Source organism: Marmota flaviventris, chromosome 10 (assembly GCF_047511675.1).
Source record: "Marmota flaviventris isolate mMarFla1 chromosome 10, mMarFla1.hap1, whole genome shotgun sequence".
Lineage (NCBI taxonomy): Eukaryota > Metazoa > Chordata > Mammalia > Rodentia > Sciuridae > Marmota > Marmota flaviventris.
In genome coordinates, this window is record NC_092507.1 from 101,854,531 (window position 1) to 101,882,156 (window position 27,626).

General features: G+C 46.7%; 1 long non-coding RNA gene across 1 annotated transcript; it reads left to right on the forward strand.

Annotated features, from left to right (window-relative positions):
- Positions 1-1,758: 1,758 nt before the first annotated feature.
- LOC139707275 (uncharacterized) lies at positions 1,759-21,777 on the forward strand. The gene is made up of 5 exons (XR_011708900.1): positions 1,759-2,044; positions 3,794-3,843; positions 5,103-5,180; positions 9,640-9,781; positions 17,406-21,777. It is a non-coding gene; the product is annotated as an uncharacterized lncRNA (long non-coding RNA).
- The last annotated feature ends 5,849 nt before the right edge of the window (positions 21,778-27,626 follow it).

Consider the following 27,626-nt stretch of genomic DNA (forward strand, 5'->3'; position numbering starts at 1 on the left):
TCAGTTCAAACGAATCCCCCTCTTGTAGTAACCAATCACCCCTACCCAACTTGTTCCCGCCAGTGAATATGCTAATCATGTTTTAGAGTTGTTATTTGATTTTCCCGCGGTGTGTGATGATTTGCTAAGAGATGCTATGATGTATGTGGGGTCCCTGCCTTCTCCAAAGAATGTATAAAACTGCTGCAAACCCTGGGCTCCGGGCCTCTCAGCATCACCAGTTGCTGTGTGTGCGCGCGGAGGACCGTGCTAGCTCGCAATAAACACCTCTTTGCTATTTACATCGATCTTGGGTCTCTGGTGGTCTTTAAGGGGTCCCGAATTCGAGCATAACACCTAGAGGCTGCAGGGGAGCATGACTCTGCCAACAGCATGATTCTGGACTGCTGGCCTCCACAACTGCAGGAGAATGCATGTCCCATTGTGTGGACCCTCCTGCTTTGCAACTTTGTTATGGCAACCCCTGGAAGCTGGGTCAGAACACAGGAGCCTGGTGAGGGGAGGTCAAAGGTCAACATAGACTAGAGCCCTAGGGAGAAAAGGGAGGGAGGGCCCTGAGGCTGATAGATTCCGAAGGGCTGGGGCTGGGGGTCTTGAGGAGGAATGGCAGACGGTTTTAGGGGAAAACTGCAGGAGCAGCAGGTTTACAGCCAGGGAACTGAATGCTTAAAGCTAAAATTTCAGAGATGGAAACTTTTCGAGGACTGCAGGTACAAACAGCTACCTGATGAACAAATTCACCCTAAATTGGCAAGACAAATGACCCTCCTTGGAATCTGCATTTTAAATCCAAGGAGTACAGAGGAGCTCATGATCTTCCCGGGAATTACTCTGAGCCCACTCCATCTTGTGGCATTTCTTACCCTGCCTGAGCTTGTGTTCTTCAGGAAGGGCGGGGGGAAGGGGGTGGTGGGGAGCAGTGGAGGACAAAGTGCTTGGTTCTCACCCCAGAATGGAGGCAAGTCCTTCCCAGGCCTTGCCCAGTCTTTCAGAGAGAGGCCTGCCTGCTCAGGAGCTTTCCAAAAGGCTCCTCTGGAGCCCCCTGGAATTAAGTGGCAGAGAAACCAAACACTAAAACTTCAGGGTAAAGCTGAGCCATTTGAGGAAACTCAGGAGGAAAACTCCCAAGTAGAATCTTAAGGCAGTTCAGTGACATTTCCAGAGCAAGCCAGAGAAACTCTTGAGTTGCCCTGGGGCCAGGAATTATGCAATTCAATAGCAAAAGCCCAAAGGGAAATGGGAATCCAGGGCCTCTTCCTCTTTGACCTGAGGCTCTGTTCCCCCTATTCATTCACCCCACTTGCCCTCTACCAGCAGTTTCTGCCCGTGTGCCCTTCCCTTAGCCCAGTCTGCGGGCATCCCAGCTGTCTGCAGCACCTTCCTTCTTTCCCCACAGGGTATGGACGCAGATTGATCTTTTCTCCTCCTGCTCCCCTATGGCCCTGGGCCAGGTTCTTTGCTATCCCACAGCATCTTAGCTAAGCTGCTGGGGAGTGGGGGGTGGGGGAGGAGTGGGGGGTGAGGGAGGACTGGGGGGGCTGGGGTTTTCTTCACTTTCTCAAGACAAGGTCTCCTAATATTTACAGAGGAGGGTGTGTGAGGTGTCGGGGGCTACATTTCCTCCTGCAAAGCCCCAAACCCTCTCTTCTCAGGCCCTTCCCCCACCCATGCTCCTCCCTCCTCTGCCTTTCGGGCTCCACTTCCTCCTCTCCTTTCTGGCCTTTTCTCCACATTCACCAAGTGGGAGAAACAGTTGAGAGCAGAAGGCAGTTTAACTTTGACAGCCCAATGAGAGAATCAGCTAAGAGCTATTCCAAGGACCATGTTTTCCAGAACGGATTATATATTGAATCAATGAAGGTGTTTCTCTCCGAGCAGACAGCTCATCTCCAAGAGCTTCACAGGAATCTTCTCCTGGTATTTACACAGATGGGAGAGGCGGCTCTTCTTGCCCTCCCTGCCTGATCATTCGTCTTCCTCTCCCCAGCCTCTCCTGGCGGTGCACAGCTGGGAATGAATGGGAGATTTCAGCCAGCTCTCCTGGGTGAGAAAAGCCAGAGGCAGGTGAAAAGATGGGGATCTGGGTAGGCAAAGTGGCAGACTGTGTCAAAGAGCAGTGACAGTTTCTAGGTTGCAAGCTGTCTGGGGTGGCGGGGGATGGGGTGGGGGTGCGATTGTATTGAGTCACCACTGATGAAATATTTATTGAACTGTGGAAGAAACACTCCAGAGCAAAGAAGCATTTGAGATTCAGGGTTCCGGTGCTCACATCATTGCCTTGCTGTGCAGGGGAAGTAGGTGTCTTGCCTTCTCTGTGTGTCAGCTCACAGGCCTGGGTGTCAGGGCTGGAAGGGAGCAAAGAAAACCTCTAGTGGAACCCCACAGATTGAAGGTGGGGCACTGCACCTGCAGAGGGTGAGCTGCACCAAATTGCAATTCCAGATGGACAGAGTCAGGGACAGCAGAATCAACAGCCAGCCTCCAGTCCCTGGCCACTGTCCCATCCATCCACTAATTAGTTAGGGAAAGACCTAGAGCTCTGTGACCAACAAAGAAATCATTGGCCCTCCTTCTAAGTAGCTGCAAGATGGCAACCTCCAAGAATGTTCAGAGGCCTGGGCAGGTCCCAGCACCACCAGGGCACTAACTGCAGTTATGTAGGCAAACGGAGGAAGGGACCATTTGCAAAGTGTGGCAAGCAATGGTGAGACAGATAGAGGGGCAGCAGGGAGCTATTTCCACCCCTAAGGCCTGAAGAGGCACATGGAAGAAGTGATGCTCTCAGGACCCTGTACAAATTGGAGCCTTGCAAAGTCACCACCCAATACAAGCTGCAGGCATAGAATCAAAGCAGGGCAGAGAAGGGTGCAGAATAAACACTTCCCTCTCATGGCCTCTGAATTGTGGAAGCTTCCTGTTAGTCCAATCCAAACGGGAAGCCAGAGGACTTGAGACCCCATCCACGGAGATCAGTCTCCAGGAGCATGAAGCAGGCAGAAAATAGATTTTGATCTAAGAGCTAAGCAAAATTGCAAAGCCAGCAGATGTGGTAGATGGGACACCCCAAAAGAAAGAGCAAGACTTCGGGAGCCAGTACTTAATATGAATCCCAAGTTTACAGCTTACTAGTTATGTGATCTTGGCCAACTCTATCTCTCTGAGCCTGGTTTTCTTTTGGGGACTAATTATCCCCTCTTGATGAAGTGGTTATGAAGATTAAATAAGATGCCTTATGGGAAAGTGCCAGCCACATTCTAGGTGCTTCTGAAGGTTGGTTTCCCTTCTCTTTAGAGTCCCCCTTCCAAGCTCTGCTGGATTGGAGGCCTTGGCATAGGCCTCCTATCCAGGCTTCCTATCCAGACCCTGGCTCCACACCTACCAGCTGCTTGTCATTGGCCTGTCACTCATCCTTACTAAATGTGTTTCCTTAATGGTAAAAAGAGGATGGATCCCCAGCTCATAAGGTTGGTGTGAGTATTAGAAATGGCTTAAGTAAAGGCGCCCAGTAAAATCCTGGCCTCATGGTTGGTAGGCCCCAGAGGTAGACTAATTTCAAGTCCCACCTCCCTACTTGTTAACTTGTGATCTTGGACATATTTTAAATTTCTCGGAGGCTCAGTTTCTTCATCTATAAAGTGGGGATAACAAAAGCACTTCTCCTGTAGGGCCATGATAATGAAGTGAAGTAATAGGCACACAATGTTCTAGGCCTAGAGTTGGTCCTCAAAAGTTGGCTATTGTGGACTATCAGCAGTTATCAGTCCTGTAATGTTTCTTGTGTTTCTTTCCCCAGTCAAGCATCCAACCCTTCCACTCAGAGCCTGGAGTCTTTACTGGAGAAAGGTAAGTAGGGAATGGGGGAGAAGAGAGAAAGCTCATCCAGAGGGGACAGGTCAGGGCACCAGGATGGCTCAGCCTACTTGGCAAATGCCTTGCCCAGCACAAGCATGCAGACATGCAGTGCAGTTAAACACTCAGCCTGCAACTCCCCCTCTACCATGCCACCCAGGCATCTGGGAGGACTGTCCCCCCAGCTTTCCACTCTACCCTTGATGTGACTCTGGCTGGCTCTCAGCTGAATGACAACAGGGAAAGGGGAAACATACAATATGATTAGACCTGATACTGTATCCCCTAATAGTAATTTGCTGGACACTTAACTGTGTGCTAGGCATCACCAGAGACAAAATAACGAGCTTGTATCCATTTCAACAATGTAGTGAAATTAGTCAAATTGGAGTAGTGACATTAGTAATATCGGAAGCTGAAGTCCAGACAGGTTAGGGAACTTGGCCATCACATAGATCATAATTGGCAGAGCCTGCATTTGAAATCAGGTCTGGTTGTTCCCAGAGCCCAAGCTTGGGAGTCCATGCCAGGTTGGCATCCCATAAGGGTGGCTCACATGTTGAATGTCAGTGGAGGAGGACTAGGGACAAAACAAGAGACACAGTGATGACTGAGCCCAGAACAAGTTTGCTACTTCTGGCCATTTTACTGGGAGGGTTGGATACTGAGGATCTCTGGTACTTTTGTGAACTGGACCCCAATCACCAGGGACGTGGGGAGGAAAGAGATCAATTTCAGTTCCCAGGCTCTGGAATTTGCCTCCTTCTCTTTTCCCCAGCCTAGTGCCCTGGGACCTGGACAAGTCCTTCCCAAGCTGCAAAAAGCCTTGTAGCTAATGGCTAGTGGGCTCCCTTCCTAAAGTGTGTCCCAGTGGGTGCCAGGAGAGCAATGATGGACGTTTCGAACAGTGGCAGAGGGCTTTTCCCCATGTTGCAATGCCAGGTGCTTTTGAGCTTCTCACCTGCAAGTGTCTCAGCTCAGGTGTGAAGTCTCTAGTGTAAGTGAGCTGGTCAAAGTGTGGTGGGAGCGAGTTGAACTCCTGTGGCCTCAGCCAGCTTCTTCAGAGAACAGTACTATTCTTAGGACCTCTGCAGCCAGGCAGGAGCACCCAGGGCAGTGAAGGACCCCAGTCATGGGGTTGCATGATGGGGGAGCACACAGCCCTGGGAGTCCCTTGGAACTGGATTCCAATATCAAGTTCTAGTTCATTGTTTTTTTTTTTTTTTTTTTTTTTTTGCAAATTCCACACACAGGTATGGAGAGCTTACTTCAGTGTGAGTCCCATGCAGGATAAATCAGAGCATGATGGCTTCAAATTGCATATCTAGCAGGTGAGGAAAATCCTGCACACAAAAACACCAAAATGTGGAAAGTTATCTGCACGTCTCTTTGGGACTCAAGAGTGCTCCAGGGGTTCAGGGGAGGGAAACACAGCTGATGGGGCAGGTGCTCATATAGCATTTACTGTATGCCTGTCACTCCACCAAGAGCTTTGCACGCATGTATTCTTGTAATCCCTGCAACCACCCCTCACATTACATACCAGGAGATAGGCACAGAGAGGTTAAGCTGCTTTCCCAAGGACCCCCAGCTGAGGATTTCTGGTGGGTGGAAGTGACCCAGGCTGTGTGGCTTGAAGTCTGTGCTCCTAACCCCCCCTTGAAGTCTGTTCCTGCCCTAACCGCATATATTAACCTCCTGCTTGTTAAAATGCAATTATGAAAAACAAGTGCTTTCTCTACTGGTATTGTTCAATTGTTAAAAATCAGTCTATCTGCAGCATGTTCATGTGTGTCATTGTTAGATTATAAGTTACAAAGAATCTCATTCAGCTATACTTATTGAGTGTCTGCCAAGAGCCAGACACTGTTGGAGCTGCTTTCGCATATTCTAGGTCAATTTACTTCTTGCAACAGCCTTGGGAAATAGGTGGCAATTTCCCCTGTGTTCTGCAGGAAGAAAATAGGAGGAAAGAGGCTTGATCCACCAGTAACTTGTGGAATTAATCTTTGGACATAGTTCTTGCAACATCAAGTCACTGACTTTAATTTCAAAGATTAGCATTAATTTTGTTAATCCTTAGTATATAGAACCACATGCAATACAGCCTTGAAGTGATGTCATTTTCAGCCATTTGTTTTTGCGTGTGAGGTGGGCTTTAATTTTATTTTTTTCAAGGGTATTTCACACTTGTAAGAATAAAGAGCATGGAATGAGGGCTTTGGATTTGACTCTGAGTTTTCCATCATTGTAGGTGTGTAAACTTGGGCAAACTTCCCAAATCTCTGAAATTCAGTTTCCTCATCTATAAAATGGAAATTAGACTAGCCAATCCCACCAGGTTTTTGTGAGGATTACATTCAATAATAAAGAGAAAGTGCCAAGCATTAAATACGATACCCAACTGGCTCCCTGAAAATGGTGGCTTTTCTTTATGGCGAGCCACAAAACAGTGTCCAGTAAATATCGGAGCAGTTGAGTATGAGAGTCCCCAACACACATTTTCATTTTATCCGGTCAGTATCCTTGTGAGATAGATATGTCCATTTCAGAGATGGCTACCCAACACTGGCAAAGCAGGATCCCAGTGCCTGTCACATGATTCTCCACTTTAGGAACTTCTCCACCTTCCCTTATCTGTACAGTAGGGACAATCCATGGGAAGGTTGGAAATTCACAGCACAGGACAGATGTCCGGAGATGATTTTCAGCTTACAAAACACTAGTGGTGGCCACATGATGCTGCTTCCCTCAAGGTGAAGATAGGTTAATTAGTGCCTTTGGCATACATTTACCAAGGTGTATTCCTAGACCCATCAAATCCTTGAGGCATTAGAGAAGAGAGAGAGAGAGAGAGAGAGAGAAAGCATGCCCACGCGCATGCCTTGACCAAACTTGTTGGACTGTGGCCAGTCCTGTGTCAGAAAGCCCCCTAGTTGGCTTATAAGTCCTGGCTTAGAACATTAGCAGGACGGCAGCTCACTTAGACATTCCACATCTGAAATCCAGTGGTCAGTCCAGGTGTGTGATAATTTGAATGAACACTCATGGGTTAGGATATGAATGTGGGTGCCGTGGTACATGCCTATTATCCCAGCGGCTCAGAAGACTGAGGCAGGAGAATTGCAAGTTCAAAGCTAGCCTCAGCAACTTAGGGAGGCCCTGCCTCTAAATAAAATATATAAAAAAGGACTGGGGATGTGGCTCGTTGGTCCAGTGCCCCTGAGTTCATCCCTGGTACCAAAACATTTTTAAAAAGGATATGGATGACAGTTCACAATCCCCAATTTAGGAGGCGGGATAAAGCCCTGAAAACCAGGAGAATCATGAGAATGACTAACTCCCTTGGCCAAATGAGACTCCCACTTAGTGTCAGCAGGGTTATCTCTGTGAGGTCAACTTTAAGTGTTCATCTTAATCTAGACTTTAATCTGCTGCCTCTATCTTTTACCTGAGCTAAGGATCTGCGTCTCTACCCTCTTGAGTACGTGTCTTAGGGCCTGTGTCTGTTGCCTAACCCATGGGGTCTTGGGGTCCCACATATTTCTTCTTGGGGAAAATAATCACAACATTCATGAATATGTTAGGGCTGTAAGAGATGTGTTTTAGTCGATCAGGGGTCTCTTTATCCTACAACACCTAGGAATATCCCATAATCCACAGAACATACTTTGGCAAACATTGTCCTGATGGAAGGGAGCCCAAGTTTCACAAACCCCTTAATGAGCTTCCACTTCTGAGTGATCAATAAGAAGCATTAAAGCTTACCACGTGCAAGAGCCTGTGGGAGAATGCGGACAGTGTGGGAGGCTGCAGAGCTGTACTAAGCCCCAGCCTGCTCTTAAGGAATTTACCGCACAATTGAGGGAGGTAAAGACATTCACGCAATTGAGGTTCAAGGAGCGCAAATATGGTTCAGTGCCAGAGGACGGTGTAAGGAGGGCACCAATGAGGGCCCTACGGGGTGCACCCAAGGAGGTGGGAAGAAAGAAAGAGAGTTGGGTGTCAATTTGGTGATGGTCCAGGCGCCATAGGTGTTCCTTCAAAGTAGAGGGGGAAAGACAGCCCAACTTGTAACCACAGAAAGTAATCCCAAGAGAGGCTGAGAACCCAGCCAGGTACACCATCAGGTGTGGAGGAGGAGGCTTGGCAGGGCCCTGGCTGAGCGAGCGGCAGAGTGGTGAAGGAGCAGCCACCGCCAAAGCCCTGCACAGAAGGAGCATCCATGAATAAGATGTCTCGCCTGCTTGTGGGGACGGGGGAGGCCGTGAAAAGCGGGTCCCAAGAGAGCAGTCCAGAAATGGGAGAGCATGTTGGCCTGAGTTTCAGAGTCTCTGACTCCAATTTCAGAAAGGGTGTGGTGGTGGGGGGGATGAGCCGCTTACACCAGTCATCCCTCAGACCGTCCTCAGCATTGCTCGGTAAACCAGCAGACAACAGAACAGAACAACAAGGCCGAAACTCGTGACTGAGCTCGGCTTCATCCTGAGTGGAGCGCTGAGTTTGTTATTCAAAAGCTAGGAATGGAGCACCTGCTCTGTGAGAGAGAGAGAGAGAGAGAGAGAGAGAGAGAGAGCGCCAGCAGTTCCTGGGGCTCTGCTTTTCCCGGCCCGGAGAGGGCTGGGGTACAGGACGCATGGGAAACAACAGTTTTTAATAGTATATAATTTGTGAAGAGCACTTGATAGACTCTGCTGTAGATCCTGCATTCATTCCCTCATCTTTCTTCAACTGGGAGAAAGCCTCCCAGGCTGGAGGTCAGAGCGGACTTAGTTCCACTTAACTGTTTGGCCGGAATGAGTCCAATGGGGTACTGTGTGCCTGAGGGCAGGTGCAGGGAAAGATAAGGAAATTAAACTCACAAAACCCATGTAGGTGGTCGTACAGAATCTCAAGAGGCCTGTTGAAACACTTATGGGTGGCATTAGGGAGACAGGGGATGTTTTCCAGAGGTGGCATGTCTGAACAGATGGAAGCAGTGATACAGATAAGGGCACTTCTTGAGTAGAAGGGAATGGATGGACTTGGATCTGGCTCACAGGAACTGTGCATGACCTTGGCTATGCCCAGAGGACTGGACCTCCTCAGGACCATCACAACCTCATGTGAAGAAGGCTGGGGTTGGGACAGTCTTCTAAGTCATGCTAAGATGTCTGCCCTCTTCTAGGGAGCCACTAAAGACTCACTGAAGGATGTCACACAGGGCCGGATATCATTAGCTTTGCCCTTCAGAAAGAATTTTCTGGTGCCTGGGAGGCTTGATGAGACCAGAGAAAGGGACTTGAGTACAGCTTGAGCTGGAAGTTGAAGAAGATTTCAGTTCAGCACACAAGGAGAGTGTGTGGAGCAAAGGCTGGGCTTGAGGAAAGACTGACCCTGTGAAGCAGGGCAGGAAGCAGGTCAGACCCCACCTGGACTTGGGTCCACAGGCCCTGTGACCACGCTAAGCTCCATAATGCTCCTATAAACTCCCTTTAGTCACCTGCAAATACTACTTGGGGACCAGCCAACTCTGTCTCCTGTACAGAGGATGAAAGGGGAAGATAATAGAGAAGAACAGAGAGAGGAGGGGAAAAGACCACTGAGTCTAGAGAGGAGAGCAGGAACCAATGTGATCCTGTCCCTGTAGCTTGGTGCCCATGCTGAGAGGTGGGCAAGGGGAAGTCTTGAGCAAACTCAAGGGACTCAGGTGTTGGCTTGGAAGCAGGGGCAAGACAGTCCCAGGCCTGGGGGCCCTCAGGCACACAGAAACAGAGATTCAGGTCTATTGATAAAATTCTCCTTCAACAGGCTTCAAGGCAGAGTTGGTTCAGCTGATCTAACCAGATGAGAGGATGGTCTAGATTCACAATGAAGCCTGGGAATGGGGTGCAAAGAGAGCAGACATGAAATCATTTACCATTTAGACCTAGACCGTCTGGGCACAGAGCAGGTAAGTGGTAGATACAATTGGGCTTCCCATCTTTGAGCTGTGACACTTTCCCTGAGCATCTAGAAACCAAGGACAGAGAACACTGTGTCCAGTCACCATTTGGAGCTCTAGAACTAGGTCCATGAAGATTTGGTGGCACTTCTGGCTGTCCAGCACTCTGACCAATCTCTCTTCCCTACAAGGTAATGGTCAGCCGCAGAGATCCATGGGGACACATGAGAATGTCAAAGACCCAAACCTGGTGGTAGAATGAGATGCTGTCTACCAGGTCTCACCTACACGGCAAGGCTGGGATGGGGCCAAGGGGCAGGAGTAGAGAATGAGGCAGAAACTGAGCAGGGTCAGCTCAGCCCTCAGCCCACCACCCTACTTCTATTGCTCAGAAATTGTGCCTGTGCTGTTCAGTACCATAGCCACTAGCCACAGTAGCTAATTAAATCAACACTAACTAAAACTGACATTAATTAAAACAACTTAAATTTCAGTTCTTCAGTCACACTAGCCACACTTGAAGGGCTCAATAGCCACATGGGGCTGGTGGTTTTTCACAGTGGACACAGCAGATAAGAGATCATTTCTATCACTGTAGAAAGTTCTATAGGTAGGTCTGTGACACCCCAGAGGAACATCAGCACCAAAATCAACTCACATCTTTTATGCCATGTAGATTTTCTGGCTCCATTTCTTTTTCTTTTTTCTCCCTCTTCCATCTCAGGGCGCCTCCTCTGGAGATATGTGGGGCTCCTGGCTCTACCATTTGGTCACACCCATCCAGGCAGTGATGCTTCTCTTGCCTGCTGGACTCTCAGTTGCCTCCTTCTACTGCTCCCTAGCTCCATGGCCCTCTCCCACAAAGGGGCACAGAAGAATGGCTCAGGGGTATTGCAGTGTGTTCTGGGTCCCTGCCTTCTTTCCTACTCTGGTGACCTGGGCTGGACTTAAGGTTCCCTAGTCTGCCCCATCTGTAACCGGAGCCTTTCTAAGTGACCTGGTCCTTGCCTTCCTTTGGAATATCCTCTAGGCCTTCAGAGCTCCCTTCCGCTAGGCCAAGGTCTCGAGCTCCCCACATCCAATCCCACCTGCCTACTCCCACCACATGTGTTCCCCTCAGGACACCCTGGTCCTGAGGCAAGGAAGTGGGTGCTGCTAGGCTAACCCAGGGCAGGAGAGCTTTCCAAGCCCCCTCACCCTTCTTCTAATCTGTTTAGTTCTCCAGTGTCTCTTCTCAATCTTTCATCACCAAATGTCCCCTGGGTTTTTAGGCATGTGACAGAGATTCCTGACTAATCACCAAGTCTATTTCATCTTCTTCCCTGAGACCTGACTGGGGTTCATTTTCCAGCCTCCCTTGCAGTTCAGTTGTGTTCTTGGGAATGAGTTCTGGCCAATGGAATGTGAGATGATGTGCACCATTCCCAGACCTGACCATTAAAAACGTCATAGGTGTGGTCTGCATGTTCTTTCCCCACCAGCTAGATGTTGAAACCATGGCAGCCTTGGCTGGAGATAGTAAAACCTTGGCCACCTGGATCTCTGAATGACCGAGTAGAGCAGAACCCAACCCCACCCCACCAACCTGGACCTGCTGGAGGCTGTGTGCTCACACATGCACACATCTGTCTGGGCTCAACATCGCTTCTGGTTGGAGGTACACCTCAGAGCTCCTGGCTCCTGCTACTATTTCTAGTTAACAGGTAGGGCAAGTCTGCCTCAAGGCTCTGTGACAGATGGAACTTTCGCCTCCCTAGGTACTTCCTTGCCCTTCCTTGTTTCTCTATGTACTTCAAGTTAGTCTGCAAATTGCTCTGGACAATCTCACTCAGATCTCAAGGCCAGAAAGACCATTTCTGCTCCTGTGGGCTGATTAATGACTTGGCTCCTGCCACTTGGCAAGCCTCTTTCGCTCTTGCTGTGCAGAAGGGAGCCAGGACTCCAGATGAGATCAGCCCCTTATTCCTGAATTATCAGAAGAGGTCCCTAATGTTGGCCTCCATATACCTACCTCTTGCAGACAGAAATTCTTGTGTTAGCAAATTTTGGTTCACATTGCAAAGATTAGATTTGAAACTCAGAAATAATCCTTCTGGATTTGCCAAAGAGGCCCAGAGCACTACCAACAGAAGACCCTCTCTGTGCTCTGGCAACTTCCTGCCACCCATCCTGGGATGCAGGGCCTCCAATTGTTTCCGGAGGCCCCCTAGGGGCCTTCCACTTCCACTGCTCTCTGATTCTTCCCAGTGGGATCTTGGAGAGGCCCGTGCCCCTCTTTAAGACATGTCAGTCTAAACTGCATGAGAAGCGGTTTCTTAAACTAGCTAAAGAGGCTTAGTCAAGTGCTCATCAAGCCACAAATGAACATCTGCCTCCTGCCTTGAGCCCAGTGCCTGGATTATTCATCGTTTTTTGGCTTTCGGATCCTCTTTTTGGATGGAGACAGATACTGCTCCTTCCACAGCCACCTTGGATTGCAATGTCATCCTCCCCCCTCCCCATGTCCCGCCTTTTTCATTTTGGGTTGGCAGCCTCTTTCCCCAGGTTCCTTCTTTCATTCTGGACAGAGTCTCTGGGCTGCTGCTTCAGTCTTTTCTTGCTTCTATTCGGCCCCCTTCCCGTGGCCCAGCAGCCTTACATTCATTGCATTGGCTCCTTTCCATGTTACTGAACTTTCCTTAAAATATCTCCTTCCTTTTTATCTCTCTCTGTTTCACCATCCCCTAAGACGCAGGCAAGTTTGGTCTTCAGTAGTCTCCTTGTTTCTACAAGTCTCGTGGGGCTACCTCTTTCTTTCCTCGTCACAGTCATCTCCTGGTTCAGTCTCCACATGTTGGTGCTGAAACATACACCATTGGCTGGGCACTGTGCAATTGCTAGGCCCACATTTTTCCATTTCATTTCCCCACAATAATCCCACGATGGTCGATACCATCATCCCATTTTAGATTGAAGAGAGTGAAGGAGGACCAGAGAGATTGAGTGATTTTCTCAGAGCCACACAATCAATAGGAGCGGGGATTCCAATCTCTTCTCTCATGCTTTACTCACTCTCCCTAACACACACCTGTCAACAGGCATTTATGGAACACCTACTGTATGCAGAGCTCTGGGGTAATAGTTATACGGAGAGGAAACAAAGATAAATAGAATTAAGATTCTGTCCACGTCCTCAAGAGCATCTGCCTAGCGTAAGAGATAGATATACAGACAGGTATAATTCATGGAAAAACATAAGGGATAACAGTGTTCTGAGTTCTTAGGAAACCAGTGACTTTGCAGGAGGGACAGAAAGCTCCCTGCAGGAGGCTCTTGCTTGCTCTAAAATAAGATCTAAAGATGGTAGGCTGGGGTTGTGGCTCAGTGTTGTCTCAGTGGTAGAGCGCTCTCCTAGCATATGGGAGGCACTGGGTCCGATCCTCTGTACCACATCAAAATTAAGTGAAGGTATTGTGTTGTCCACCTACGATTTAAAAATATTTTTTAAAAATCTAAAGATGGTATGAGAGCTCATTTCAGGGAAGGCTTCAGGGGAGAAAAGCAGGAATTGTCACAGAGCACCTTAAGTGTGCAGTACTTGAGCTTGAATCACCTTGACCTTGGGCAGTAACCTTGGAGTCTCAGCTTTTTTATTGGCAAAATGTGGGGGATACATACTACCTGCCTTACAGGGATGTTAGGAGGATTAATTGAGATAATATAGTACAAGCAAAGGACAGAGGGCACTGGCATGTTTTCATTGCTGTCAGGGATTATCCTTCCCATAATTTTTTTTTCTAGTCGTGAAACCCCCCTTTTCTGTACCATAAAAAATAGCATTCATTGAATATCTTAGGTGCCTTCACAAGGGTTAACTCATTCAATTCTCAGAGGAAAGCTGAAAGTTTGTTTGATGTGGTTGATTGTCAATTTTTTAAAAAATGAGGAAGCCCAGGCCCAGAGGGTTCAAACATTTGCTCAAGGTCATTTGATTACTGAGAGGCCTTCACCAGGATTCCAGTGGCTCTGCCTCAGCTAGGCCAGGTTTTTGCCTCTGCATGAGTCACCAAGAAGTCCTGGAGTGGAGTCACCAAGTGGAAATGGAGGCATTAAGATTCAAGGGGACCTCAGAAAACACCAGGCCCCAGCCGAAACATTCTGTGAAGAGAGGGCCTGTGGCCTAGTCCAAGGGCCCCGGGGCATTCGCTGGATGACCCCGAGAATACTGATCTGTTTTCTTAGTTACAGTGGTGACAGACAACCAGAACATCTGGGTTTCCCTGAAAATGTCTTCATTTCTTCCAAAATCTACCCACTCTGAATAGAGCAGAGATGGTGGGGGAGGTGTCCATCCTAGTGATAAGGCAACAGGATGACACTGGGATTGGCATCCTGTTGGAATGGACACAGGGCTCAAAGATAAATGGACACAGATTCAAATTTCAGCACCAAGCCTCAGAAGCTAGGTGGCCCTGGGTGGGGCACTTCTGCCTGGCCCTTGGTTTTCTGTCTCCAGACAAGAATGATCATGATTGTACCAATCTCCCTGACTGCAGAGAGAGGTTGTTAGATTCAATGAGTCAATGCATGAGAGTCCGCTTTACCGAGTCAGAAATAACCGGCATTAGATAGTTGTTGAATGAATGTGTCTGAATTCTGAGAGAGTTCCCTGCCTGAGGGAGGCAATCCATCCTCTGCTGGCTGACAGGGAAGAGCAGCCAGCTCAAGAACATCTCCTGGGGGTCCTTGAAGACCTCGGGATTAAGTTCTTCCTTCTCAGACCTCTTACTCTCGTGTTTATGGTCTACACCACATACATTTTTTTCATGGAGCACCAAGTCCTCCAAGCCAGTTCTCCCTGAACCCCCTGATGTCACCCCCACAGCTGTTATGGAGTCACACATGGAGCACACGCTGAATCACTGCTTAGTGCCTGACTGAATCAGGGCTGGGCTACCTGCCCCAGTCCCTGCTCACTCTCCCTTGCACCAGCCTCCTCCTTTCAATACTTTCCTAGCACACGGAATCCACTCCTCACCCAGGTTTTTTCAAATGGAACCTTCACCCGGGCCCCTGAACATTGCCTCCTTTCAGATCATCTTCATTTCCTAGGCAACTGAGGGTGTGGATTTCAAAGCAAGACCACAGAATTTGAGCTCTGGGCTGTTTATCAATGCTTTGCCAGCCCTGCTGCTTGTCCTCATCCTTCCCTGAAAAGCCTTGGCTGGAACCAGATGCCAAAAGGCCAAAGTCCCTGTTGCCTGTCCCTTCGCATCATCCAAACCAGCAAACCAGGGGCTTCCCTGGGGCCGAGTGACCTCCTCTGGGAAGAGGGCCAGAGTCCATCAAAGTGCTGCCTGTCAGCCACTGTGGCTGTGTGAGGCCTGGGCTGCATCCCAAAGAACCAGGGCCCTCTCCAGGAGGACTGAGAGTCTCAGTAGGTGCAGGGCTGCAGGTACCTCGCACTGTCTGGAGGAGGACATTAAGGCCCAAGGAAGCTCAGCAACTAGAACAAGGTCACAGGGCAATCTGGGAACACAGACCCACTAAACCCTGGTCCCATTTCCCTACCCTGGGTTATTTTGACCACTCAAAATCTCCCAGGGCCTGGACTAGAAGATTCCAAAGACCAGCTTCCACCCTTTTCCTTCCTGGTCTGCTGTTTGGCTTTCCAAGGGAAAAGAAGGATGTTTGGTTTAAAGTTGCCTCCAATTTCAGGTTAAGAGCAATTGGAAAACATAGTACCTATTATTGTCCTCATTTTATAGATGAGGACACTGAGACTTGGAAGTATCTTGCCTTGGTCTAACAGCAAGTACATAGGGATCCCAGATCACGTGACTGCTTTATCACATTACGCTGCTGCTGCCACATACCTGATGCAATAACCCTCAACCTCAGAGCACCTGCCGTCCTTGGAGCCCTGGAGGTCAGTTGTCGGGAGAGCTCAGTCGGCCTCACTCCTGAGGTTGGGTAACATAAGCAATGACCAGAGTTCAATAAGAAGGATGTGGGCGAAGAGTGATCCCCAAAGCACCAGAGAGATTCCTAAGTTTGGGCAGCTCACTGTGAGGATCTACCCAGTTTCTCCAAATGGTCACAGGTGAGGACTCTAGCAATAACAAAAAAGGATGGGAATTTCCCTTTCCCTGGTCTCACGATTCTCTGAGCCTCAGTTTTATGTATTTTTTTTTTATCAATAAAACCAAGAACTGAAATTATTTCTCCACAATTCCTTCCTCATTAACAATCAAGGATTTCTGAGCACTGTTCTGAGACTTTATACATCAGCACATGCCATCTCTCTGTTGTCAAGGAAGGGGCAGTATAGCCCTTGCTTCAAGGTCTTAGTGGAGAAAACAAAATTTGAAGAGTGCATAAACTGTTCCATTTAAAAAAAAAAAAAAAACCTGTCAGTTTTAATTGACTCAGAATATTTATAAATATGTATGGGGTACAATGTGATATTTCAATACTTGTATACCACGTGTAATAATCAGTTCAGGGTAATCAGCATATCCATCATCTCAAACATTTATCATGTTTTTGTGTTGAGGACATTCAATATCCCTTCTAGCTATTTTGAAATATACAATAGATTATTATAACTTATAGTCACCCTACCGAGTTATAGAACATCAGAATTTATTCCTATGAACAGTATTTTTGACTATTAACCAACCAGTTTCTTCACTATCCTTTCCCCCCCACCCTTCCCAGCCTCTAGTAACTGCTATTCAACTCTCAACTTCTATGAGATCAACTTTTTTAGATTCCACACATAAGTGAGATCATGCAGTATTTGTCTTTCTGTGTCTGGCTTAGTTCACTTAACATTACGTTCTCCAGGTTCATCCACATAAACTGGTCCTTGACTATAACTTCAAGTGACCCTTCTAAACATCAGAATTCAAAAGGAGAATTGGAGTTTGAGGAATAGTCTGGTTCCCCCACCCCCACCCCCAGGACTGTCCTACTTCCCTGATTTCTCAACCATCGAAGACCTCAAGAAGCTACCACTAGAGGGAGACAGGGAAAGGCATCCCCAGACCCTCTCATCTCTTGGTAGCAGGGTGCTGAAGGGGAAGTTGGGGGAGGTGGGCCATGCTCTACCCAGAACCGCATTCCAGGCCCTGACTAGCAGCACAGTGGGCACGCCCTACTCAGCTGCCTCAGATGTTATCTAAGCATGTGCATCCCAACCCGGATGGGAGGTAGATAGGGAGAAGAAAGTACAACACTTTAACACACTTGATTATTCTTTCACTTTATCTTCATAGCAGCTCTATCAGTTTACAGAAAAGGAAAATGAGGTCTGAATATGACTGATCCAAGGTCTTATGACATGTAGGTGACAAAAAGCAAATCTGACTCCAGATCCACTTCCTATCCACTAAACTATCAGATTTGCAGCTGGCCACTTAACCAGTGGGCCTAACTCCAACTGGAGGTTTAAATTGAGGCCCAGGAGAACTCCTCTGGTGAGGTTACAGGCTCTCTGTCCAAAGCAAATCACCCACCCATCTCTGCGTTGGCAGGCCTGATGTCTCATCAATTCTAAAACAACCTTTGCTGGGAAGAGAGGTCCTTGCTTGGTCTTCTGCCCCCAGCCCAGAGCCATCCGATGTCATCAATCTCATCCTTTCTTCTGCAGCCAAGGTGACTTCTGCCAGCCCAGAGGCCTGAGGACTCCGACAGTGCTGCCAGGTGGCATGTGGGGCCTCACAGCCCTTGTTGGAGAGGCCCAGCGAGCCGACCCCCGACCCCCGCCGCGATGTTTACCGCAGCAGGACCGAATGACCCAGTTTCCCCAGCGGGACAGCACAGCGCGGCCCGCACGGGATCCGGCATCCGCGTGTCTCTTCTGCCCCCTGCCGGCCGCAGTCAGTAGGCTCACCAGTTCCCGCAATCCCAGGCGGGGTCCGCTGCGGGAATTGCCTCTCAGGCCTGTAAATGTTTGCAGATTGAACTGAATGAGTGAATGTGTACAGTTCTTGGCTCTGGGACCTACAGCAGCCAAAGAGACAGGAACTAAAAAATTTCGGAAAAATCATGAATTCAGCAGAACTGGGCCTGGGCTCGCAGCCCGCCTAGGCTTTGCAGCCCTCCAGGGCTTGCTGCATGCCCCTCCTGAGCCCTCCCTCACAGCCCGTTGCATTCCTAGGATGAACTAGACTTTTCCAGGCCCTGGTCAACTAGTTACACTTTCCTCCTTACACTTTCTGTGTTCCCACTGAGTGGCCCCAAGTCTCTGCTTGATTGCCTCCAGTGACAGGGCCCTCACTTTCTGTCAGAGTAGGTTCCACTTTCTGAGGGAAAAGAATAAGAACATTCATAAGAGTGCTCTTTTTCTTCTTGGAACCAAATATGTCACGTAACACTTCCACTCAGAAATCTGCTATGTTGACCCTGTGACAACCTTTCAGCTCCTTTAAGACAAGAGTCATTCTTGAGACTTCTGTACCTCCAAATAGATGAGATTTATCTCTATAGAGGGATCTGGAGAACCAAAGAGGTCTGGGAGAATCATATAATGATCCAGCAGTGGTGGAATTCTGAAAGGTGAAGTTCTCATTAGTGCAAAGAACTTCTGAAAAGCAGCCGTGTGCATACTCATGGGAAGAGCCCTAACTGCTAGGATGGGGGGATTCTTTAATTGCTATTTACAATGTTTTCAATTTAGAATTTACAAAGCTCTTTCATAGGTATTATCTCAGCAAGTCAAGCTATTTTCATACTAATCTTAGGGACGAGGAAATTGAAGCCTCAGAGAGGAAAATATATCACTTGTGATTTGACAGGAAGTAAAAGGTAGCTGGCACCAAAACCTGATCTTCTAATCCCAAGGCTGCCATTCTCACTACAAAAACATTGACGCTTCTGCGTCTTGAGAATGTAAAAACACAGAAAAAAATAAAACAAAACAAGGTAGAGAGAAAGTATTGAGCACTTACTATATGCCAGACACTGTTCTATGGGCTCACTATGTTTTAACTTAGAGTTCAAAACAACAACCCAAAGTATGTGCTATTATTATTCTTGCCATTTATTTTTCAGGGTTAGTAAATAAAGAGTCCATCCAGCACAGTAACCCATGTAGTCCAGTCCAGAGCCCACGGTTCCCAGTGCTTGTTTGAGTCTGTGCACACATCTTTGCTGGTCTCTCTCACTTACCTACCAATGACCCTGAGGAGGAAGTTAAAGGAGAGCTCTCCCAGGTGAGAGTAGGAGACTCTCCCTCAAAGACCTGCTGGTGCGATGGTCGAGGGCCTAGAGGCTGGCTCAAATCCTGGCTCTGCCACTATATGGTTGAGTGACCATGGACAAGATCTTCAACCTCTTTTTCCCCCTTGGAGAAACCTCATTGGGTTTCTATGGGTTATGAATTAATATTTTTGAAAAACTTAGAGAAGTGAATATTTACAATTAAATCTGGACTCCTGTCTGTTGCAGGTAACTGGGGGAAACACTGGAGTGTGGGTTAAAGCAAGGGCCATAACCAGTGGACACATAAAGAATGAATCTTGGAGCCTAGGAAGAGGAGGGCCAGGCAGGGGTGGAGGAGAAAGGAATGAAGAAAGGACTTGAATGACTTTTGGTGAGATCTGAATTATTTGTGGAGTCACAGTTTCTCTGAATTAGAAAGATCTTTCTGGAGAGTCTAATGTAACCAGGCAGGTGAGCAAGGAAGAACCTCTGCCAGAGGCCTCAGGAGACCAAGAATCCCCTGCTTTCCAAGACCTGGGGCACACTGTATTAAAATGAATAACACTTATAATGGGGTGTTGGGGAAGGTTCTCTGGCCTCTTGAGGAAATTCCACAGCAGGAGTATAGGGCCCAGAAGCCTCTACATCTGGCTTCCATTTGATTTTATGTTTTCTTCCCAGGGATAATACAAATTTGCAGCATAACTGAGTCCCAAACTAATAGTGCACTTGTTACCGCTGTTGTCCTTGCTTCCCCAATGTTGAAGAATAACACCAAAGAAGCACGCCGAGGCAAGGTCAGAGTAGAAATTAGAAGTTTATTAAAGGACAGCAGAAAAGACTTCTCGGGAGGAAGAAGGGGACCCAAGCGGTGGAATCCGTGGAAGTGCTGTTGTCTCCCCTTTTTATAGTTTTGGTGATGGAATGTAAGGGGGAAGGGTTGGGACACAGGTGGGCCAAAGAAGTAATCTGGGCAGGAAGGACTTCATTAACACTTCTTTGGGATGGGCTATCTCCAAATCTGTTGGGGGCTGTTTCCTGGGTTCCATTAACATTTCTTTGGGGTGGACTTTGGCCTAGGGCCTTTCCGGGACTTCATTAACATTCCATGAGTTGTCCTGCGTTTCTGGAATCATTATCAGCATGGCCTCCATTTTAGATTTCACTCGATATGATATTAGACCCGATTTACCTAACTACACTGACTACCTAACTTTAAATCTGGCTTCACACTGATAAGAATAACCCATATATATAAGGGATTCCCATGTGCTAGACGTGGTTCTGAACACTTGTGTTAACTTATTCAGTTTTTTTTTTTTTAATCATTGCTTTGTCATTTGTATTATCCCCTGTTGAGAGCCACAGTTTAGTCGGAATGACCCCTGGCATTTTGCTAGAGGGAATGGTTGAAAGGTGACCCTGCTCCAGGATTAGGGCGGCTCCGGGATTAGGGCGGATCCTGCTGCCTAGGGCGCCCGCCTGCCCGCTACTTTGGAGTTCCTGTTGAGTTCTCGCGGGGTTCCGGGAGAATTGGCACGCGGAGCCCGGTGGAGTGTGTGTGTTCCTGGGAAGTGTGTGTAGAGTGCCAGAGAGAGTTCAGGAGTAAAAAAAGAGTTGCTTTTTGCACCTACAAGGCTTTGTGGCGGCTCGGTTATTTGTGCCCAGCCAGACTGCGGCAATCCCCCTTTACCCAGAAAGAAATATATACACCAAGGTTCTAGCACTTAAAACTACCACCATGTGGTGAGTTATCCAAATCACTTGACGAGAATCAGTCCATCTGACTCCAGGACTGGTGTTCTTAACCACAGCAGAAATCCATTCATTGTCCTCATTTCAAAAATGATTGAAATCACCAACTGTGGTGGCTCATGTCTGTAAAATCCAGCAACTCAGGAGGCTGAGGCATTTCGAGGCCAGCCTCAGCAATTTAGTGAGACCCTGACTCAAAATAAAAAAGGCTGGGGATGTGGGGATGTTGCTCAATGGTAGCGTGCTCCTGGGTCCAATCTCCAATTAAAAACAAGAAGAACAAAAGAAATGGTATATTGAAAAATATTGTCTGAAGATTTAGCTGGATTTTTAAATGTTTCAGAAATGCATCTTTCTCTTATAGCTTGTGACAGCATTTTCTCTGGGGAAAAAAAAATGGCTCCATCCAGATCATCCTCTACTCTTCCACCAGGCTTGTTTGTTCCATGCTAGGCATTGTTGAGTGCCTGGCATTGTTGAGTGCCTGGCATGTTGCACAGAATCACAGAAACTCAAGTTGCTGTCCTGATGGAGTTTTACATTCTGGTAAAAGAGAGAGACATGGGGTGGGGTGTTATGGTTTAGATGTAGTGTCTCCCAAAAGCTCACATGTGAAACAATGCAAGAAGGTTCATAGAAATGACTGGGTTAGGAGAGCCTTAACGCAATCAGTGCATCAATCACCTGATGGGATTAATTTAGTGGTAACTGAAGGCAGGTGGGGTGTGGCTAGAGGAGGTGGGGCATTGGAGCGTGGCTTTGGAGTATATATATTTGTATCTGAAGAGTGGAGTCTCTCTCTGCTTTGTGGTCATCATGTGAGCTTCTTCCCTCTGCCACACTATCCTGCCCTGATGTTCAGCCTCACCTTGAGCCCCCAGGAATGGAGCAAGCCTTCTATGGACTAAGACCTCTGAAACCGTGAGCCCTTGAATAAACTTTTCCTCCTGTAAAATTGTTCTGGTCAGATCCTTTAGTCACAGCAGTTAAAAAGCTGACTAAAACACAGGGCAAACAGACACACTGATGTATAATCCCATACTGCGATGAGTGCTATGAAGAAAAAATCCGGACTGCTCTGACTGTGCATTAGGAACTTCCTTAGATTGGTGAAGGATAGGGCATGCATCAGCAAAAATTTTTCCTCTAGGTGTGTAAATGAAAGTGTTTCACATGAAATAACATCTTTTGCTAAGGTTATTTCTGAGTGAGTGTAAATAATGGACACGGACTCAGATTTCACTCTGGTTCGATACTTTCAATCTCTTGGAAGAGGCTCAGATGTTTAGATATAAGAAAGCTTCACTGAGAAGCTTCTGAAACTGCAAGGTCCCTGGATGAAAGGGGTGAAAAAATGGTCCTCCTGTGTCCAGAGTGAGCTGGCATGAGGATATCCTCATTGATCCCAGGACCTTTCAGTACCTGGCTCTACTTTATAGAAATGGTAATTCCTACACAATGTGGCATGCCCCAGCCTTTGGCAGAGAGATGTTAGGAGACCTGGCTCTGGAGTCACACTGACACTTGTAAGTAACTTAATTCTCTGAGGCCTCAATTTCTACTCCATAAAATGTATTGATAATAGTATCTACTTCCAGGGTTAAAGTAAGACATAAAGAAGATAACATTGGAAGTACCTTAGAATCACACTGGACATACAGCAATTTAACTAGCATAGCCTACAAATTTTACTATGAGAGGTAAGGATATTGAGATGACTCTGATGTATTTCAAGATATGACATGGAGGGCTAAGGGTAGGTAGCTCAGTGGAAGAGCACTTTCCCCTGTACTGCCCCCCCCCAAGATATATAGAATTTTGCCATTTTCAATAAACCCTTGCTTGTATTATCTCTACACTTTTGTTTCCTTCTTCCTTTCCTATATACCTGTCTGTTTACATTATCTAATTCTATAAACCTTCAGGGAGAAAGGTCACAAGATATAAAATTCCTTGGTGTTTCTTACATGAAAAGAGAAACAGAATCAATATGGAAATTGAATTCTGTTCAGCATTCCCAATGGTTATTTATAAAGTTTGCCCAGAGGGAGAAACAGATCTCTAAATATAAAAACCACATAAAATTTTCCATTTAGGGAGCCTCAAAATGCTTTATTTCTAATGCATTATTTTGATTGCACAGGCTATTGTCAAATTTCAGACAATGTAGAATACCCCCAAGTGATTTTGCCCACAACCCCTCTGGGTCCCAGGGGAGGAGAGGTCCTGACTTCAGAACCTAGCCACCCACTAAAGCTGCCTGGCAGTGCCCTCCAACATGCCTTTCCTTCTCTCCAGAGCAGGGAGGCATCCATAAAGATGAGCCCCTGGGGATTCTGCCTTCTGGTGTTGGAGAACTCTATCCAGGGTCCTGACCCTCTGAGGGTAGGAAAATAGCTCTTGCTCCAACAGGTTCAAGAGAACATGCTATCATTTATCATTCTCTCCCTCCACGAGGGCTGAAATACTGCCTTTCCAGGCAAAAATAATTGCTCACCATAATTATACTTGGCATTTGGGCGACACTTTATAACCACTAATTAGTTAAATACACACAGCGCCCTGTGAGACCAAGAAGGGTCCCAGCTGGGGAGGGAGGGGGAGCACCTCTGGCACAATTCAATAAGACAAGCACACTTCCAAGTGGGGCCCTGGCACAGCAAACTGTGAGCAGCCAGAGAGAGCTTTGACCCTCGTCTCCCTCAGAGAGACAACGAGGAGCGTCCCTAAACCATTCCTTCTGCATTGGTAATGGGAAACTAATTTTGAGGCCATCTGTATGTTAGTTGGAGGACCTGGTTAGCCGGTCACCAAGCATCTCCTGAGCTCTGACCTTAAAATCTGTATGTGCTTCTCTCTGTGCTGAACATCAGTGGGGAATAGGCTCTGTTTCTTTCCTTGGGGATGCATAACATGGCCGGGGCTGGAGATAGTGAGGCAAAATGATGTCCATGAAATAATCAGTGAGTAAAATGGAGAGAGTGACATGTTTACTGAAATTGGAATGAAGGCAGGGCTCCTGGGGATGCTGTGAGTGGACAGTACACCCTTGGCCATTCTTCAGGGATCTTCTCAACTGCAGAGCTGCGGTGCCACACTCATGCTCTTCTCCACAGTGACCCCACTCATGACTGAACAACACAGAAACAAAGGTTCAACAGTCTCAGCCTGTCCTGGGCCAACTCTGAAAGGAGAGTCTAACTCCAGAACTCCATGGGGTCAGCTGAGGCTGTTGTGGGGTCTGTATTGCTACTCCACTTTGTCTTCTTCCCAATTATTTTTTTTGGGGGGAGTACCAGGGATTGAACTCAGGAGCACTCAATCACTAAACCACATCCCCAACCCTATTTTGCATTTTATTTAAAGACAGGGTCTCACTGAATTGTTTAGTGCCTTACTTTTGCTGAGTCTGGCTTTGAACTTGCGATCCTCCTGCCTCAGCCTCCCAAGCTGCTGGGATCACAGGCATGGATCACCGTGCCCAGCCTCTTCCCAATTCTTGTTCTTTCCTTCCCATAAGTGTCCATCTCCTTAAGAAACACCCTGCATGCTAACCTGTCTCAGAGTTCACTTCCAACTAAACACAGGTAATCTGTTATATAGCAACAGTAATGGGAACGGGTTCATTAGCAGAGAGAGAAAAAAAAGACCTCATCTTTATGCCTTACATAACTTACCATTCCCCAATCTTGTTCTACCCCATCCTCTCCTGCCTCACCGTACCCCACCCTGTCACTGTCTACCTTCCACTTATCTGTCAGCAATCATTATTAAGCTGTTCTCAGCTAATGGGATCCAATTGCTCCCTTCTTGAAAACCTTCTATGATTCCAAGTAACCTGCAAAGTTCCTGAAATTTTTGTATACATTATTCTATGTGATGGTTAGTTTTATGTGTCAAATTACCTGGTTAAGTTGACACATAAAACTAACACAGGGTTCCCAGGAATTTGGTCAAACACTATTCTGGATATATCGAAAGTTTCTAGATGATGTTAATATTTGAATCTGTAGATTGAGTAAAGCAGATTGTCCTCCCCAAAGTGGGTGAGCCTTGCATAATTGATTAAAGGCTAAGAGGGGACTCCCATCTGACAACTTTAGTTGAACGTGGGTCTTTTCCTACCTTTAGACTCAAACTGAAAAAGTTGTTCTTACTGGGTCTCAAGCCTGCCAGCTTTCAGAGTAGAACTAACATCATTTCTCCTAGGTCTCAAGCTTTCTGACTATAGATCTTGGAACCTCTTCATCTCCATAATTGCATGAACTGATTCCTTACAGTTAGCAATATACACATATATGGTATAGTGTGCCATGAATATACCATATGTAATAGTATAATAACTTGTATATATGTATTCATATATGTATGTATATGTATATATGTGTGTGTATATATACATGTGTGTGTGTGTATATATATACATATAATAACAAATCCCACAGGATTCATTCCTTTACAACCCAAGAGTTCATGTCCCTTTTTGTTAAAGTCTCCCCACCTTCAATAGGACAATGGCTTTGCTATAGAACCTTTGTAGCTTCTATATTTATCCCACCAGCTCTTTAGTTTGAGTTTTAATTTCTGTAATTTGTATTATGAAAAAGTAATTTTATTCTCATTCTTGATACATAAATGTATAAAATTGAATCTTTAAAATGTTATGTAGCATGGCTTTAAATATGCATGTGCATACAATTTATAAGTTAAATAGTAATAATAGGAAAATATTCTTTTCAGATAAGCAACATTTCCATCACGGCCCCATTCCCTGCCCATAGAGACTCTAATGCTTTGCTCCACTGTGTTAAAACCCACTACTCTAGTCAGCAATATCTCCCCGAAGACCCCATTTGTGTTGTTTTCTCTTCCTGGAAGGCTTTTTGTTTCTTTGATAAATGTTTATTGAAGACTCAGCATGTGCCATGCACTGTTTTGCTGTGTATCCCTTCCCCTGTAGGGAAGTAATTGCTTCTTTCTCCAAGGGATGCAGACTCTGAGCTCCACTCTGTCATCACCTCCCTGCTCTGGGATGCAGCTACCAGTCTCCTCCACTATACCACCCTGCAATGTCCTCGGTCAAGAGACTACAAAGCTTATTCATGTTTGGTTTGCAGTCACTGGCACAGTGCCTGAAATCCAGTAGGAACTCAATTAATGTTGATGAATGAGTTAATAAACGAATGATGATAGCCCTGGGTCTGGCACATCACAGATGACCAATAAATATTGGCTGAAATGAAATTAAATTCAAAGTACAGGTCACAGAAACAAAGGCAGAGAGAATTTCAGGAAGGAGAAGTTGTTGAATACTGTCAAAAAGATAGCAAGGTACCAAAGAAGGTGAGCACTGGGTGGTGGAGTAAGGGAGAAAAACACTGGATTCAACAAACAGGACATTAATGTTAAATCCTAGAGTAAACAGCAAATGACAAATTGTTTATTGAAAAACCAACAAGTGAAGATTAGTATTTATTTATGCTCAGAGTTTATGATACCTCTTAAAATTTAGTTACTGGGTAAATGCCTTTGAGCCTATCACCATCTATCTAGTTAAAATGTCCACTCATTATCAAAGCTTAAAGATCTTCCATTAACACTTGAATTTTAGATTTAACCAGACATTTTCCTTTCTATGAAAAGATAGGACCACTGGCTAGGACCATATCAACCCAGCTACCTCTGCTTCCATTGATTTAGGAACAAGTACTCACCATGCTGAGTTCATGGTGCAGTCCTTATGAAGACTCAGGGGGAGATAGATATGAATCAAACATAATAAATAGATAATCACAACAAATGTAAAATTTAACTAACAGGCACAGTGAAGAAGCCCATCTTTCATTTCCTTACAAATAGTATTCTATAATAGGAGCCTCAGCTTGGCCAGGGGAGCTTGCCCTGAGGAGGTGACCTGGAGTTGGTATTTGAAGTATGAGTAGCAGTTCACATGGTGATGAGGGTGGAGATGCACACTTACCCTGAAAGTGTGCAGTGGATACATGGGACAGAGGGAGGATGGGGAGCCATGCGAGATCAGAATAGTTGGAGAGGCCCCACACACAAGTCCTTATAGGTCATGTAGGAATATTTTGTCTTTATCTGAGCAGCCATGGAAGACATCTAATTTGTGTTTGGGGAAGATCATTCAAATCACTAAGTAGAAAGATTTGAAAAACTTGGACTTGAAAGGTGGGAGTAAAACTGGGGCTAAGAAAATTGCAGTTGTTAAAGACATTACTGCCACTAAAGAAATGCTTCAGACTTTGCCCAGAGACAATAAGAAAGATGGCTTGAGGGCATCTCAGGAACTGGCAAGATCATATGCATCTAAGACTCAAGAAAGCAAAAGGAAAAATTCTCTGAGAAGGGACGAGTGGGGTACCCTTCTTGTACAAGGAGGCCTAGGAAGTTTTTTCAACATGTTCAACTACCCAGGCATTCAGAGGCTGCCGCAGCCACGGTCTCTGGGGGCTTGGCTACTGCTCAAGATGGTGGCAGACCTTGGCTTCAACCACATGATGCTGGTTCTGCAGAAATTCAGGATGCTGGAGGGGTCATGGAGGCTTCCCAAGATTTCAAAGGAATGCCTGGAAGGCCAGGTAAAGTGCAACAGGGTCAGAGTCTTTGCAGGCACCCCCTGAGAGGGTGATGCATGGAGAAGAAAGCCACAGCTGCAGTGGAGACTCCCAAGATTAAGAAACGCCAGTACCATGGAGCATCTGGTGAGGAGGTCTGCAGGAATTGAGCTGAGACAAGCCAACCAAAGGCTACTTGGGCTGCAACCAACAAGGCCACAGGGGCAGATCTACACAAGCCTTTGGAAAGAACCTCACGATGCCATGTGTTCCAGATGCAGGACACAGAACTTCAGGACTTGTTTGCCAGTTGGATTTCAGTCTTGCTTTGCTCC